The sequence below is a fragment of the Thalassophryne amazonica genome, chromosome 23 (assembly GCF_902500255.1).
Source record: "Thalassophryne amazonica chromosome 23, fThaAma1.1, whole genome shotgun sequence".
Taxonomy (NCBI): Eukaryota; Metazoa; Chordata; class Actinopteri; order Batrachoidiformes; family Batrachoididae; genus Thalassophryne; species Thalassophryne amazonica.
Genome location: NC_047125.1, coordinates 35949864 through 35961983, shown reverse-complemented (window position 1 = coordinate 35961983; position 12120 = coordinate 35949864). Strand labels below are relative to the sequence as shown.

Below are 12120 nucleotides of genomic sequence, written 5' to 3'. Positions count from 1 at the left end.
TTTATGCAAATTAGACTTTACTACAGAAGAATACAACATCTTTAAAATGAAAGGCCATGTGTAAAAACCCATTTGCAGAACTTTAAAGGGCTCAAATATTCAAATATTTGCCCATGCAGTGAGGTTTTAGCTTTTAGTGGCGCCCATTTTGAATTTTTGCATTTTGAGGCTCTTGGGTGCAAAATACAGCTTGGCATACACCAGAAATGGATTCAGCACACCCAAATTGTGTAAGAAAGCCTGTATGCCAACTTTTAACATGCCATTCCATGTGGTGTTAGAATTCTCCAAAATCTGACTAGTCTAAATGTTCAATTGTTAACATAAAGATAATTTTCCAAACCAGAAGTGTTTATTCTCCTTTCAAAGTATGATTATATTACATTTTCAAACAGTAACTTTGTTATGCGTGAGCTTAGAAGTCATAGTTCATTACTTTTCATTAATCAATTAATTAGAACAGAAAACTTTTATTGCCCCACTGTTTTTCAGAGGACAGGAGAAATAAGGAGACTTACCTTATGTACCTTGCATTGAAAGCAGAAAGCAGCACAATGACGGTTTTAACAGCACAAACCAGCACAAAGGGAGCACTAAAAAAGTAGACCACCCTGGTTTGTTTTGGAGCAGGATGGGGGGATGGTGACGTCATCGGTCGAAATAATAATTCATAATATCTCAGAAACGAAAGCAGCACAAACGACAGTTTTAACGGCACAAACCAGCACAAACAGAGCACTAACCATTTAATCTATTTGCTGGAATTTTTCACGTGGGTGGGGTGTCAGCTTCACTGAGCTGGGATAGCTACTTTGGCATGACGGTGCGCGCTTTTTCTGACTCATTCGTGCAAGTTTGAAAGTGATGATCTCTATTAAGTAGCAAAGGTGAGTTAGCCATTCAGTGTCATTGGTTCTAGAGTGGGAAAATACTTGCTTAAATGTCAGTGTCTTATGTCTTACTGTTTAATTGCTACATGCCTTTATCTCTGACGTGAAAATGTACCGGTTGTTGATCACTGAAGCAGCAGCCTCATGTCTGTAGTTGTGATCCATGTGGACTTTGGGGGTCATCTCAACATCACAAATGGGCATGAATGTGGGGGCTTTTACTTTTTAATTCGGGAGAAATCTCACCTCCACACTTCATTTTTTGCTCGTAAAAATGTATAACAGTGCCTTTCGAAACTAAGTAAATTCTCATTTAATAAGCATAATTTATATCACTTTGTGTTCAAAACACATTGTCGGGCACAGTGTGTATCATTCTGCATTAGAAGGGCTCCAGCCAGATGCCAGGAATGAACCCAAATTGACACAGAGTGTCGTGATCCATTTCCGGCAAATATTTGCACCACACATAATGTGGCTTCACACTTTAAGTAGAAGGGCTACACCATCCTGACTTTTTCAGCTAGATAACATCCAAATACCCAATACACAATAAAGGACATTCAGCTGCATTATGGCTCCGTATAGCTGGACTTTAAAAAAGGTGATCCGGAACTGGGCAGCTGACTGTATCTAAATCAACTATTTAAACACAAGCACCCCCCCCCCTTCCCCCCATTGTGCACCGTGCAGCCTCCACATGATTTGATCATTCATCATGTGATGGTGCCTTTATAGCAAAATGTGTGCAGTTAATAGCTCAGGTTACATTCGGGAAACCAGTTCTCGCTGTAAAATGTGTTGTAATGGACCTGATGACATTTGGATGATTGTGGCTAGGCCGACCGCAGTTCTGTGCGCATCTTCAGTAACAGTGGCCTTCGTAATCGAAATCGGTTTATGAGCCAATTATCCTCATTTGGAAGTAAATCCTCGCATTCTCTGAATACACGCTCACGTCAGATGGCACCATTTGCAAGGTCCTCTAACAACGCTAACGCAGCCATTGTTAGCATCATTGTACGTATCACTTTGCGCGTGCTTTTATATCCATCCATATAATTGCATAATATAATTGTTCATCGATGTGATGTGCACGTCATTCTGATCACTTTTTGTGTTCACACTGTAAGCCTCCGCTCATACTGATTGGTTGATTCATTCATTCTATGTAAAAACCAACACAGAAACACCAACACATGTAACATGTGTTGGTGTTTACAAATAAATGTGCTTTTTAAAAATGTCATTGTTCTCATTTGTATAAAAAAAGAAAAATACATTTTCAAGATCCCGCTAGACAGTGCCTAAGCACGTGTGATGATGTCACAATTCTATCCAGTTAGGGAGACAAAGGTTTCTTTCAATAACAAGAACTGTAAAAAACCTTTCTCATGTGTGGTTGCTGGAATTGTGTGGTAATAGGAATCATTGTTTCAATGCTTGAATAACGGTGTCAGTCGCACAAAGAAATCAAATAATAGTGAAAACATGTTCGATGCGGAGTCATAATGCAGCAATCATTCACTCCGTGAGGCGTCATAACATCCGATGGGTTAGCGGCTCGGTGCGGTATTATAACAGATCAATCAAATGCTCCGTGAGGCGTCATAACATCAAGCCTGGTTCACATGGCAAGATAATTAGGCGGATATCGGACCCGATCTTCCGCTTCCGACAATCTTAAGGATGCCCCAACAATTGTGATGATGCTAAATATAATCTTATCAGATATTCCTGCCGTGTGTGGTGTGTTAAGAAGGATGTGAGAAGCTAAATGTGACATACAGCCAATCAGAAAGCGAGGTGTTTGACCTGGGAATGTTTGTGTGTGTTGTTTTTACCGTGTGGCTGACACCACACACTGTACAACTAAACCTGTGAGATCTATGTTGTTTGTTTGTTTTTTAATCGCCACGTGTGGGGTCTCTCAGGTTTTGGAAACCTACAGATAATTTTAAAATCCTGCGGTCAACAACACAGTGATATAACCGGCCCCCAGTAGATGGCAGTGTTCTATGCATTTTGACGCCAGTTATATCACATGGCCTGAATCACAATTTAACAGACTTTCAGCATTTTTACATAAAACAAACCATAACAACATCTATAAACCCAGAGAATATGTTCATGAGAGTTTTAGGCACAACATACAAAGAGTTTAATGCTGTTGTCCCTATGGAGTCTGATCAGAGGGTCTCAAATGCATTTCTTCTGTCGTGAATACCCATAATGCACTGCGCACACACCATGTCCACACTAAAACCTTCAAAATTACTGCATTACTTAAAAACTAAAACATATATCTGATATTTTCATTTTATAAAACTTCAGACATGACATTAATTTAACTTGTCTGAAATTAGTTTGGTTAAAAGTTTAACCATAAGTTAAAACTGCATGCCTCCGGATGACTTTTGCCAGCATATTAGTATGGGGTCAAAAGAAATGAGATTTTTTCTTTTCTGTGACCAGGTCTCCTTTACCTGCAGAGGATAGAGCAGTTTCTTCTAGAACCAGCTCTTCTCTGTTTGTAGAGGATAGAACTGCACATCTACTACAAAAAGCTACGTTTGCAAAAATGTTAGCGGTCTAAAAATTATTGGACCAAAACGTATCGGAAGATAATTGGTCCGATGATGGTTTTCAAAGTCATCTCAAAAGCTAATCTGAGAATGAAAATATTATCTTCGATAATTAGCAGTTAGCGGAACTGTGCCCCCACTGCTTATCGATTCCCTTATTGATACCTCTTGTGAATTTTCTGTGTACTAAAAGTAGGCTTTACAGGTTTTCTATGTCAACAATATTTTATTGAGTCTTAAAGTAAATAAATATGAAATTGGTCACTGGATCCTTAAACTCTGGACATAATAAACTCTACATGGTCAATCCTTGATCTCTGGACATAAATAAAAATAAACAAAATCTGTAGTTTTTGTCAAAAGCATTTCCTTTCAGACATTATTGGCATGAATGTCTTTCCATACATCTGAGCTGAGCTCTTGCAGCCGGCTGTGCTGCACGTCAGGATGTAATTCATAAAGAATGCAGGACATATCATCTTGGGAGGAAAAAAACATTTTAGTTGATTGTAGTTTATTATCTGTATTACAGTGTTTGGAAAGAAATGTCATTTTATTTAACGCGGCAATTCACTTTGAAGTTAATAATTCCAAAAGGACTGTCTCGGTAGAGAGTGGCACAGCATTTGGAGCTGTGCCAATGGAACAGAGGATGAATCTCATTTCTTGACTGCAACAAGATGAGTTAGTGACTTTAATCCACACAAAACTGACTCATGATTGACATATTTTAATGGCTTTAAGAGGGGTTAAGAAGCGGACTTGCCACTTCTGAAGAGCAGCGAATCAAAGAACCATCGAGCTAGCAGATTGAAACACTGCTTCATTGGTTCATGCTTCAAAGTGGAGTCTCGCTGCAGAAGCGGTTGATTACAAAGCCGCTGCAGGGTCTGTAATCAACATAGAGAAATGATAATTTTCCCGACAAACACCCTCAAAAACAACAGCCGCTCTGAAGTACCGTTAAGCAAAAAGGCTATGGATTCGGTGGATCGAATCAATTTTTAACGATACTGAAAAGAACCGGTTCTCGATACGCAACCCTATTCAACATCATCATCATCATCAACAGCAACACTGACATCGTCATCATCGCCTCCATCATCATCATCGACAACATCAACAACATCTGCATCACCATCATCATTGTCATCATCAACAACATCATCGTCACCATCATCATCAACATCATCATCATCGTCATCATCAACATCATTATCTTTGTGACTTCATCATCATCATCAACATCATTGTCGTCATCATCAACATCATCAATATCCTTGTCAACATCACTGTCATCAGCATCATCATCGCCAATATCAACATTGTCACCATCATCATCGCCAACATCAAAATCTTAATCATCAACATCATCATCACCATAAACATCATCATCCTCATTGTCAACATCAACTTCATCATCATCATCTCAACATCAACTTCATCATCATCATCATCATCACCAACATCAACATCATCAACATCTTCAACATCAGCATAGTCATTGTGGGTGCAGGGGTGGTGGCCAAGTGGTTAATGCGCTTGGTTTCGGTTCAGAAGTCTCCGGGTTCAAATCCCACCCCTGCCACATTTCTCCATGTAATGTGGAGGTGCGTCAGGAAGGGTATCTGATGTAAAAACCTGTGCCAATTCAACATACAGATCCACCCTGGATTTGCTGTGGCGACCCCGAGTGCAAAAACAAGGGAGCAGCTGAAGGGACTTACTATAGTCATTGTTGACATCATCATAATCAACATCACCACCATCTTCATCATCATAGTCATTATCAACATCATTATCATGAACATCGACATCATCATCATCATCATTGTCAACACAGTCATTGTCGTCATCATCGTCGCTGTCAACATCATCATAGACGACATCGTCAACATCATTATCATCGTCAACTCCAGCATCATCATCAACATGATCATAGTCATCAACGTCATTTCCACTATCATCATCCTCAACATCACAATCATTGTCGACATCAACATCATCTTCATCATCAACATCGTCATCATTGTCATCTCAACATCAGCTTCATCATCAACATCATTGTCAACATCATCGTCATCAACATCACCACTGTCGTCAACATCATAAACATCAGCATAGTCATTGTCGGCATCATCGTCATAATCAACAACAACATCATCATCGTCAATGTCATCGTCATCAACATCATCGTCAACATCATCATTGTCACCGTCATTATCATCGTCAACTCCAGCATCATCATCAATAACCATCAACATAATCGTCATCATCCTCAACATGAAAATCACTGTCAACATCAACATCACCGTCAAGATCCTCATCAACATCATCAAGCAGAATTACAGCTCAAAATGGTACATTAATAGATAATATATTTACAAATGTAATAGATAACAATACAATGAGTGGATTATTATTCACAGATGTCAGTGATCATTCAAAATATCAAACCAGAATTTTGTAGTATATGACAACTGCTACAAGAAAGATAAACAGGACATTGGACAAAGGTTTAAAAGAGTGAAGAAGGATGAGACAATTAATGCATTTAAAGAACTGTTGGTACAGAACTGGGAGTCAGTATTAAGGGAAGGTAACACTGATAAAGCATATGAAAATTTTGGTATATTTTTAAATCATTATATGAAAATGTCCAATAAAAAATACAGCAATAAAAATAATTATTCTGACACACCATGGATCACAAAGGGAAAATGCCTGCAAAAAAGAACACACCCAACAGAGAATTCATTAAGTATAGGACTGTAGAAGCTGAGAATAAGTACAAAAAAAATAAGCGTCTGATAAGTACAAAAAAGTTTGGCCATCCAAACAAGAATATTATCATAAATTATTAGATAGAAATAAGAATAACATTTTTGGAAGGCTTTGAACAATATTATGAAAACGTTCTGGGCAGTTTAATTAGCCAAAAATATTTTGTTAATAATGACAAACCCATTGATGATATGAATGATGTGGTAAATAAATTTAATAAGTATTTATTAAATTTATTTGAAATTTAATAAATACTTAAAAATAAGTATTAAAAAAATTAAATTTATTACCAATGCTGGCAGAAAAAAAAAAATCCCTGATCCTGGAACAGCTGATGAGTGGAGACTTTAATAAATAGAAATCCAAAGTTATTGTTCCTCACATCGGTGGAGGAGAGAGAAATTATAGAGATTGTCAATACATGTAAAAACAAGATGTCAGTTGACTGTGATGACATAGATATGGTGACAGTTAAAAAGGTTATTGAAGAAATTATTCAACCGCTGACCTACATCTGTAATTTGTCATTTCAAACGGGTAAATTTCCAAATTCAATCATTCCACTATATAAAACTGGAGAGAGACACCATTTCACAAATTATATATATACTCAACAAAAATATAAACGCAACACTTTTGGTTTTGCTCCCATTTTGTATGAGATGAACTCAAAGATCTAAAACTTTTTCCACATACACAATATCACCATTTCCCTCAAATATTGTTCACAAACCAGTCTAAATCTGTGATAGTGAGCACTTCTCCTTTGCTGAGATAATCCATCCCACCTCACAGGTGTGCCATATCAAGATGCTGATTAGACACCATGATTAGTGCACAGGTGTGCCTTAGACTGTCCACAATAAAAGGCCACTCTGAAAAGTGCAGTTTTGTTTTATTGGGGGGGGGGGATACCAGTCAGTATCTGGTGTGACCACCATTTGCCTCATGCAGTGCAACACATCTCCTTCGCATCATCCGTGACGAGAACACCTCTCCAACGTGCCAAACACCAGCGAATGTGAGCATTTGCCCACTCAAGTCGGTTACAACGATGAACTGGAGTCAGGTCGAGACCCCGATGAGGACGACGAGCATGCAGATGAGCTTCCCTGAGACGGTTTCTGACAGTTTGTGCAGAAATTCTTTGGTTATGCAAACCGATTGTTCCAGCAGCTGCCCGAGTGGCTGGTCTCAGACGATCTTGGAGGTGAACATGCTGGATGTGGAGGTCCTGGGCTGGTGTGGTTACACGTGGTCTGCAGTTGTGAGGCTGGTTGGATGTACTGCCAGATTCTCTGAAACGCCTTTGGAGACGGCTTATGGTAGAGAAATGAACATTCAATACGCGAGCAACAGCTCTGGTTGACATTCCTGCTGTCAGCATGCCAATTGCACGCTCCCTCAAATCTTGCGACATCTGTGGCATTGTGCTGTGTGATAAAACTGCACCTTTCAGAGTGGCCTTTTATTGTGGGCAGCCTAAGGCACACCTGTGCACTAATCATGGTGTCTAATCAGCATCTTGATATGGCACACCTGTGAGGTGGGATGGATTATCTCAGCAAAGGAGAAGTGCTCACTATCACAGATTTAGACTGGTTTGTGAACAATATTTGAGGGAAATAGTGATATTGTGTATGTGGAAAAAGTTTTAGATCTTTGAGTTCATCTCATACAAAATGGGAGCAAAACCAAAAGTGTTGCGTTTATATTTTTGTTGAGTGTATAAAACCTGTTTATTAGAAGATTGGACAAATGTATTAATAAACACAAATTGCTGTCTGAAAGCCAATATGGATTCAGATCACAAAGATCTACAGCACTGGTAGTCCTTGAATTAATAGAAGGAATCATTTTCTGTACAGGTGAGAATTTACAGCAGCTCATGGAGGAAATCACCTCAGAATTGACAAAATTAAAAAAGTGGTTTGATACAAATAAAATATCATTAAATTTAGATAAAACAAAGTTTATACTGTTTGGAAATCGTAAGGGGAATGGTGACTTAGGAATCATGAAAGATGGTGCAAATGTGGAGAGAGTTGAAGAAATAAAGTTTCTGGTGTTTGATGATCGACCATAAGATCTACTGGATCAAGCTAAAATATCTAGGAAGTATTTCAGTCCTCAACAAAGCAAAATATTTCCTGAATTACAAAGCTCTACATATTTTATATTGTTCACTTGTTTTGCCATATTTGAATTACTGCGTGGAAGTTTGGGGCAACACTTACAAATGCTTACTTCGGCCGCTATGCATGCTCCAGAAAAGAACCCTCAGAATGATTCATAAGGCAGGTTTCTATGGTCATACTAACGCTTTATTCATAAACTCCTGCCTCCTAAAACTCCCAGATCTGGCAGAATTGCAGACAGCTCAGTTAATATATGAAGCCAGACACAAACAACTACCAGATAAGTTACAAAAACTTTTTACTGATAGAGAGGGGGGATTATAATTACAGGGGAAAGCTTAACTTCAAAACCAGGAGTGTTTGAACAGCCATGAAGATAATGTGCATTTCAGTCAGTGGTGTGAGGGTTTGGAAGAAACTTACTGATGAGCTGAAACAGTCTCCAAGCATGAGTCTGTTCAAGAAAAGGCTCAGACTGATTATTTTCAACAAGTACAGGGATGTAGATACAAGGTGAACATATTACCACTATAAATATGATGGTACACAAATAAAATTAGACTCGTGTAAACCTTACATCTTAAAATGAAAAACTGCTGTCTGTAACATAACTTTGCAGAACTTACAGGAACCAGGATGAATATTGATGGTAATTAATGAACACTGGAGAAGGGGTAGGATTAAATAAGTTATACTTCCTAACCCTTTTCAGACATGTTTTTGAGCAGATTCAATGTCCTGAGTTAATAGTAAATTCAGTTTTTTTGTTTTTTATGTTATTGTTAAATTGTTTTTTTTTTTTTTTTTTTTTTCTGTTTTCTGTATTTCTTATCCTCTGCTCAAATAAAATAGATGATGATGATGTTAAAATGGGCATGTGTAGTATGTGTACACATGTGTGTATGTATATTATATGTGCATAGTATGGATATATAGATAGGGCATAAACATTGGGAAAATGTTTGTTTAATTAACTTTTGATTACCTTTAATTTATTTAATTTGTAAATGTCTCTTCACAAAAAAGGAAAAAAATCACTTGAAATGGGTTATATGTATATGCTTAAACATATGTGTATGTGCATATATGACAAGGCATAGGAGTATGTGTATATGTAAATATATTTATGTATGTATATGTACAGATAAATTCAAATCTTTTTGGTGTTAAAGATATGCAGACATCATCATTGTCATCAACATCATTATCATTATCGTCATCGTCAACATCACAAAAATCAACATCATCAACAATGGTTGAGGAGGAAACGCCCTTGTCATCATCATCGTCCTCAACATCATCAACATCATCATTGTCAACAAACGGTCCCCCCTACAAATCGGCCGCCCTGCCTTCACTGCACACCAGGGGTGGGCAACTTGTTCCAGAAAGGGCCAAGAGGGTGCAGGTTTTCTTTGCAGCCACTGACTCCACCAGGTGATTTCACTGATTAACTGATTTCATCTGTTCAAAGTGATATTAATCAGTGAAATCACCTGGTGGAATCACTGGCTGCATAGAAAACCTGCACCCTCTTGGCCCTTTCTGGAACAAGTTGCCCACCTGGTCTACACCCAAAGCAATCAAAGGGAATAATGTGATTATTAACCATCAAATGACAAAGTAAGACCTCTTAAATCATTCTGAAGTCAGTTTTAAGCAGAAATGAAATGATGCATGCGCAATAAAGGCAGGTTGAACAGATTTTTTGTGGGGGACCGTTTGGCTGGCGGCACTGAGCCCCCAGGTTGAGACAGTGAAGCCCCTCCCCCTTAAAAAGGACATAAAATATGTCAGACTGATCCAGATCGATCAGTGGTTCACGTTTAAAGATGACCTTTGACCTGCTCTGAATACAAACACAAAGAACATCTGTGAACGTGCACATACGTACACAGTCTGTTTGAAGGCATTCCTAATATTGTGTCCAGCTGACATGTTGAACTGGCTCAACCTTCTGTGGTGTCTTCAGTAAAAATGCCAACAGTCTGAGGAGGAAACGCCCTTGTCAAATTTCCTGCTCTTCCAGCAACAGTTAAGCAGCGTGTCGCTGGCAGGAAGCCACCAACAAACCCACCGTTGCCACCACCATGCATCCTCTGCTGGTTTTCATTCTGTGGACTCTGGTGTCAGGAGGTGAGCTTCACGTGTTAAATTACAAACATTCAGATTTGACACTTTGTTCAAACCTGCAGCTGCTTCAGAGGCGTCGTGGCGGCTTCCCTCCTCTTTTGATATTCAACACTTTCATCTCAATCAGGCTGCAGAAATGTTCTGATTAAACACTTTCTATTTTTCTTACAAAGATCTCAGAATTATTTTTTCAAATAATAAAACAGAAGGACAAAGTTACATTTATTAATCAGATCAAACTGATAATAACACAAATATGATCAGTGGTTTTAACACTTAAATATCACATTTAAAAAAAATTATTTGTAAATTGTTCAAACTTCTTGTCTATGTGAAGATGTTTGAAACAAACATTTTGTATTTTTGTACAAAGAAATATTTCCCTTTGTTTCTACAAATAAAGGTCAAAGTTCAAAGTGGCTCTTTACTCAACAGGCCATGTGACATTAATGTGGTCTTGATGTGTTTTGTTTGTATCTTCTGTGTCTGCCGTGTTTTTAGACACGGAGGTCGTTGTCGTGGCGCCCGGCGAGGATGTCACTCTCATTTGTCAGGCACCTGCTAACATCACGCTGCTGACATGGAGCCGCCGTGACCTCAAACCCTTTTATGTCTTCTTCTACCAGGACCAGCACGAGTACAAAAACTTCCAGCATCAGTCTTTCAGGGGCCGCGTGAAGCTGAAAGCACCACACATGAGGGGCGGAGACTCCACCGCCATCCTGAAGAGCACCATCTTCAGTGACAATGGAACGTACGAGTGCTCCGTTTCAGACAATGGTGAGGACCCCACTGTGAGGAAAACGTCTCGCTGAGGATCACTGAAGCAGGTGAGGCGGGCTGACTAACGAAGCACATGGTGAACAGGAAGTGGCGCCTGACACCTACTTCCTGTTTTGCAGATGGTGCCACAGACAAACAAGTGATGCAAATTGTTGGAGGGGTTTTGTCTTCACTTGGCGTAGTCATGTCGTGTTTGCAGCGTGATATGTAAGACCCGTAGAAGGACAATTCGCAGCTGTGTCATCACACGCCACGTTTAACGATAAAACAAGCAACCAGTAAAAATCAAAACCAAGAAACAACAACTAACTCAGCAAAAGTGGTTGTGTCCAATCAGCTTCATCCAACATCCACCCACCTGTTGTAACTCCACGCCCTTCTTCAGCCATTGGTCTTGACGAATTATGCTCCTGAACACCTTGGAAACAGAACTTCCTGTATATAAATTCTGATGCTGCTTTCAAAGACAATTTGGTTTTGTATTTCCAAATTATTTGTCATTGTGCTCACTGCTGAAGTTTGCGGCACTAGACAAGACCGTGTGGAAATGTTTCAGAATTCCCTTGAAGATCAGTTGGATCAACCCATTAATTACAAGTTCCATGTGATTGTGAACTGGCTAAACCAGTCCAACGGGGTGCAGCTCGTGCCTAATAAACAGGCAACTTGCTCTCAGCTTTGCAGCCTGTTTAAAAAAATGAAAAAGAAAAACAAAAAGTCATTTAAACCATTTCTTTTATCTCTGTAAGATCAGGAGTTAAAAAATAAAACAGTCATTATGTTTAGTATAAAAACTAAGTAACTAAC

At 38.9% G+C, this 12120-nt stretch overlaps 1 long non-coding RNA gene across 1 annotated transcript; it reads left to right on the top strand.

Moving 5' to 3' along the window:
• Positions 1-10018: 10018 nt before the first annotated feature.
• On the top strand, positions 10019-11574 carry LOC117505354. The gene is made up of 2 exons (XR_004559078.1): positions 10019-11360; positions 11433-11574. It is a non-coding gene; the product is annotated as an uncharacterized LOC117505354 (long non-coding RNA).
• Positions 11575-12120: the final 546 nt, after the last annotated feature.